Consider the following 6,818-nt stretch of genomic DNA (forward strand, 5'->3'; position numbering starts at 1 on the left):
CGTATGTGTTCAAGCTTGGGAGGTGTACTAGTACGCATAGGATTCATTGTCTCAGACAGATTGGTACTGAAGTGGAACTGGATAATACTAATCATCATCCTCTTCCTCTGACTGCTCTGCTTCCTTGATTTCCTCCACATTTCTCTGCCTGATGTTCTTGTGTTTAGCAAAACCTTTGAGGATCATGTCAGTAATGTGAGAAGGGTGCTGCGACAACTGAGGGAACATGGATAAAACTGAAACGCCGGAAATGTGACCTGTGGGTGTTTCCTCCCAGAGTGTCCATAATGTCCTGTACTCTGGGGATGGGGTGGCGGTCTGGGTGAGTTTACCTTTTGAGCTCCCTGTAGTCAATACATAAGTGCAGAGTACTGTTTTTTTTTCTTACACAGACAACGGGGGAGGAGTAGGAAGAGGTAGACTTTTCAACCCACCCTTGCGCTATCAAGTCCCGTAAGTAGTCTTTCATCTCCTTGTACAAAGGCTTTGGGACAGAGAGATATGCTTTTGACACAACATGGCTCAACATCTTTTAGTGAGATGTCAATTTGCAGGTTTTCCACACAGCCTGTCATCATCAGACCTGGAAAATGACTCTGATTCATCTCTTAACATCTGACTGACTATTTTTCTCTGATGTTCTTCAAGCTGAGTCAAATCAACAGGAGGATCCCACGGTTCCTGTGCACGGATGCTTTCACTGGAGCCCTGAGCCTGGGCATGGTGAATGGATGCAGTTGGTAGATGATCTGTAATATGTTGGCAGGATACACTGACCTCAGTGACTGTGCAGTTCCAATAACAGTCCTTCCTGGCAGTGTAATGTCATGACCCGTAGGGTTTTGCACCCTAACAATAATTTTGGGGGTCATGCCTGTCTTTACTGACACAAGGGTATCACAAAAGTCCAGTCCCTCAGGCCACTGTGGATTCTCATGGGGTTCGAAAATCAGAGTCTTGTCCTCTTTGAAAGGTGGGGCCCGCATTCGACACTCAATTTGAATGGAGCTCTGTTTAGGCACACTGATTCTCTCATCTGCCGTCCTTACATTATGATCACATGCTTGCCCTACACTCACTGCATAAATAAAGATCTTCGCTTTGCTCTTCTTGAGATGAGGAAAAGCCAATTTTACAGCCTACACAAGTTTCTCTTTGTCTCCTTGCTTTGTCTGATCTTGCAGGCTATCTAGTACAAGGCGTTCAATGACATTAAAGCCAATAATGGGACACTGTTGTTGGTTGCCTTTTAGCACTAGCATGGGTATTAGCATCTCCTGATCACTAGCGGTGAGCTTAAAGGACACTTCAAGCCAGCCGATGTATGGCATTTCTGTCCCATTGGCTGCTTCAATTTGTAAGGGGTCGAGTGGGTCGACTAGCTCTGCTACATCTCTGAGCGGCGCATCAGGTAAATGGCTTCTTTTCCATTGTTCATCTATAAATCCCAAGGTGCATGTATTTTTTGTTTGTGCAGGAAACACCTGATTAAACACTTCTTCCCTACTAGCTCTCTTACAGTAGATGTTTTCTCTGGAGCACAATTTTTTTTGCATTTAACTTTCTCGCATGACTGTGTTGCCTGTTTCTTAATACTTGAACATGCATAAGGATTATAGTGTCTTTTGTGAGCCGGCCAATGGGTTCCCTGGCACTCTTTTAAACAGTAGAGTGTGGCTTTACAGACTGAACAACATTTTAGTTCTTCACGTCCTTTTTCTTCTTCACAACCTGTGCAAACTTGGGACTTATCTATGTTACTGGTTGCTTCATGTCCCGTGGGAGCAACCCCTTTTAGTTTAAAGGACTCTTCCTAGCTGGCTTTACTTGTCTCTGTGCTTTACAACCTGCTCTGAAGTGCTCACTGCTTCCACACCTAAAGCAATGCTAACAGTACTCTTCACCCGTTTGGATACAAGAGAAACACTTTGGGCGGGGGCGTGGTGCTGGGTAGAACCGCTGAGGTGCAAACCTTTGCTGGAACTGAGTTGTCTCCCTCATTCGTCCAGGACCGACTGCTGGTCGGTACTCCTGCACTGCTGTTGGTGACTGCTGTTGGTAAAAGGGATCTGATTCATTGTTACACTGTGGGGACTGTTGGGGCAAGAACACTGGATATGGGGCAGGAATATTTGCTTGTTCTCTGTTTGGCTGGAGATATTGTGGGGGCGCAGGTGTGGAGCGCCATGTCAGAGCGCATTTCTTTGATCTCAGAAAGCAGATCCGGAGGAAGTGTAGCTGTGTGTTGTGGGATGGTGCTTTTCTTTTCCACTGGAGGTTCACTTGACTGAACTGTACTCACATTAGTTACACATGATGGAGCAGCATTTTTCTTTTTGTCCTGCCTCTCTTTTTTGTTGCCGCATGCCATGTTCAGTTTCTCAGGAGGTAAGGCTGAATGCCAGTTAGGACAGTGTGCATGAATAGACTCTGGACTAGTGCTGGGTCGTACTTTAGACTTGAGTCAGCTTCCTGCGAAGCAAACAGGATCTTCTGTCTCAGGTCCATTGCTCTTATCAGGAAGTTCTGAGGGGTCTCCTTACAGTTTTGAACCTCAGAGGTGAGTTGTTTATATAACTCTGTGGCACCTTTCTCCTGGTAATGAGATCTGAGAATCCTGCGAAGGGCAGGGAGGGTAAGTTTGTCTTTCCCTTCAGGGTAACTTCGCAACGGCAGACCTGGTGCGATGGCATGGATTAAAGCATCAACAATCTCTGACTCTGGATAGTCTTTGCTGAGCCCACTTTCAATCTGTCGGGCTAAACTAGAAAAGGTTAGCCTATCTTTTTGCTTGAGCTCACCTATCTGGCCAGATACCTTAAAATCTTTGCACCACATGGAACCATTAGAGGGTGCTGGGCCCATATTCTTTGCTGTTTTGCTGACACTGACAGGGGGGTTCATACTTGATTTCATCAGAGCATGGATTGCATCTTCTTTATCGTTCAGTGTCAGCCTTAGCGCCTCTACCTCTCTCTGGAGGTTTTCCTGTTCATGTGTTTGGCTTAGGATCTCACGTTCACTTAGGTTTGTTGCCATATGGATTTTTTCTATTATGTCCCGAATATTAAGGAGGTCTGCCATGCCCTCATCCTCCATATCGGCCAGTTTTTCCTGTTCAAGATACTTATTTACATAAGAAATTAATTGACTGCGAGTTTTATCAGCCAAGTGTTCTATTCCTGGTCCCAAAATCTGACGTGCGTTGCATGCTTTAATCTGCTGTTTTACAGTCAGTTGGTACAATGTTCCTTTAATCTCCAGTTGCAGCTTCTCCAATTCAGACTCCATTTTATCAGAAGACTTGGCACAAGCAGTAAAGTAAGGGTTTATCTGACTCAATTGGCTTTTTGCTGCTGCCTAGTGGTCACTTTTGCTCACTTCAGGATACAATTTGCCAGTTATGTCTGAAGACCACCTTGACCGCCTTGTCGGACTCTTCTCTCTGATGCCTGGGTTGTTTTAAGAGATGATGGATGCGAGGATTCCACTTAGAGCTCAGGGATGGTCCTCAAGCCAAACGTCCAAGCGGTGCCTCCGAATGTTGTGCCCTTAAAAAGGGGGAATAGTAACGGGAGAAGGATGAGGAAAACACACATGCAGCTCTCTCCTTCACTCGTCTGTAGTCAATGAGGAAAAGGCGCGCGACCCCCTACTGGAGCCCCGAGGCATTACCAACAGATCGACGAACCATTAAACCCCACATATAAGGGTCTGCCACACATGCTGTGTGTTTGACTAGTAGATTAAATGGGAGCAGAATCAGGAATTGTAATTACAGTAAAAATGATGTTCATATTTGAAGGATAATGTCTAAACCAGATCATAAAGAACATGCAGGAGCATACAAGTCATTATGCTGGTATCATTTGGTTATGGGGTAAGAATAAGTTTAACAGAATGCAGGCTGATGTTCATCATTGACGCCTCATCAATAAAAGGAATTAAGTCATTAAATTGATGAGGTAATTCCTTTCATCGGGGGAATTGATGAGTTACAAGTGCTTCAACAAACCATTAATATACCTGCAGTTCACATCACGGCTGTTGTGTATTGTGAAATGTTTTCATGATCTTGTTCATCTGTATCTGGGTATATCAAATGTTATTGATTGTACTTGTCTACAGTTAAAGAAGGAACTCTCTTCCACACTCAGAAGAGATCAAGATTTCAAAACAGAGGTATGATCTAAATGGGAATATTGGTGCTGTATTTTTGACATAAATAAAATGGCCTTTAATACAAGGATCCAGCATAAAAAATATTAATGGAGAACATATTCAGATTTACCTAGCTCTTGTTTTTTAAATTACCTGACTGAGTTGCTGAGATCTGTAGCGCGTTTCCTCTGGGACTGTGTTGTGTATCGACCCATCTCAATGCCTCTGAATACACCCCCTGTTTTGCTTTCTTATTTCCCTCACTAACCATTAATCATGTCATGCATCCTAGTTTACAGGATTTAACTAATTATTTACCGAAATTAGAAAATGAAACCAGATCTCTTCATCTAATTTCTTTGACCGATGCATTGCTTGCTTTGTAAAAAAAAAAATTGTAGTATTCGCCATTATGCACAAACAATTTCATTTTATTTCCATTCATATTTTCAAAATAAAATGCAGATAGCAGAAAAAGATCTCGATCTAGATTCAACATTATTCTGGTGAAGTCATAAGTGATTTCACTGATTATGCAAAGCTGTGAAAGTATTCAATTTATTCAGCCTGAGTTTGCACTGGGTGGATTGTGCAGTCTCCCCTGAAATCTGGTGTTGACTTTGCTTGTCAGATGTAAATTTTAACCCACTTTTAAATCTATTTGGACATTCCGGGGTTTGTTTTATCACTTGATAACTGTGAGTTGTTCACCTCACCTCAGGGACTGACTCCTCTCTGTGTTCTTGTTGTATATCTTTTTTTTTTATGTAAACATGTCTGTGGCAAGATACAATGGGTGTTACTGAGCCTCATATCTGAATCTTTATTTGTCTGAAAATAACCTCAACTGGAATAAACGCCAGCATCAACCTGATTCTAAATTGCCTTGTGTATTTCAATGTATTATGTATGAGTTTGTGTACCCCTCCAAGCATCAGTTGGCCGAATGCCACGGGACTTCAAAGAAAAACTGTTTCACTTCGATAATACTAAACAGGAGCTACTTTTGAGCTGTTGCATTGTAAACTAAAATTACTGCATCATGGATGTATGCCTCTGGCAACCAGTCAAGGTGCAGGAAGTATGGTGGCAATCTCCCCTTCTGTTCCAGAGTTATTCTGTTGAATAATGGCCACTTAAGAGTTTTTGCAGAACATTGTGATGTCAAAGTGAAGCTGTCCTCAAAGTGTTTGGATATAAAGTGAAATATAGCCAAAATGTGTTTTGTGAGGTCACAGTGACCTTGAACTTTGACCACCACAATCTTTATCAGTTAACTCTTGTGTTCATGTGAAGGTTTGTACCAAATGTCTTTATGAGAATCAGAAGGATGGAAAAGTGTATAAATTGAAGACATAATGCCTCCGTCTGTAGTCGTCGCCAGCACAGTTATAACTATACAGAAATCTGAATAAGTGTTTTTTGCTTGCCCTCATAACATTTCCAAATCAAATCTAATCAGCTTTCCAAAATAATTAACCCTTGTCAGTTACCAACGCAAAAGACTAGTACTTAAAAAGATACAGTTTATATCATCTTATGCACCCTAGTGTATTAAAGATAAAATAGGGAATTAACGATGGCTATCAGCTCTTTGTCTCGGCTCCTTACAAAATATATTGGAAGACATTGTACAAGTTAGGGGTATAGAGGAAGAAAAGCTATTTTTTCTATCCACTTGAAACACAAGTTCAACTGGATCTAAAAAAAAAAAAAAAGTTTCTCTCATCCGGCATCAAAACTTGCAGCGGTGAGTAGCTACTGTTAGAATCTTATTCTTTAAAATGCCTCTTTTAGAATCATTTTGGAAATACAAGAAGCAGCCTGAACTGGCATGTGTGAGAATTAAAGTACCACCAGAAACTCAAAAAAATGAACAGTATCACAGGATGCATCACACAATAGTGAGTAATACCATTTGTGGTAATCTGCCTAGTTAATCCAAAACCTTCAAATCATTGTATAGTGTACTCTCCATCCTCCACCAATTCTTAGAAGTTTGAGCTCGGTCGAACAGGGTGACAAAAAATCATAATCTCTCATGCCATTTAAAGGGCACATATTATGCTCATATTCAGGTTCATACTTTTAATTTGTGTTACCACTTGAAAAGGTTTACATGCTAATGTTCAGAAAAGGCATCAGTGTCCTCATGCTGCCCCTTCCTGCAGCTCCTCTTCTAACCATCTGTCTGTCACACTCACAAGCTCAGAAGCACACACCTAACTGTTGTATGAGTGGCTTATCTCCTGTAGCTCTGTGTGTGTGTGTGTGTGTGGTGAAGCGACAGGCACAGAGAGAGAGAGCGCGGAGCATGGCTTGACGCACAACTCTTTTTATAGAATCAGACTAACGTTGCCTATGTTGGGAAATAGAAATAAAGTTATCCTAGTGAAATATAGCTTATTTTGTAGTTTTCCTTGGCTCGTGACTTCATAAATTTGACTTAGTTGAGCAGATTTTTTTTTTCAGAAACAAATTTGTATTTACCAGTTTTACAGTGAAACACACATTACTTCTTGGATCAATGTTTGTCCTATGCAGTGCTGCTGCCTCATTAATCATTATTTGCTCTATTAGATCTTGTAAAACTTTAAAATCTTCTTTTCTTTATGAGGTTCTCAGACCAATGAATCCCTCTCAGCTGCATGATACAC

Source organism: Scophthalmus maximus, chromosome 10 (genome assembly GCF_022379125.1).
Source record: "Scophthalmus maximus strain ysfricsl-2021 chromosome 10, ASM2237912v1, whole genome shotgun sequence".
NCBI lineage: Eukaryota > Metazoa > Chordata > Actinopteri > Pleuronectiformes > Scophthalmidae > Scophthalmus > Scophthalmus maximus.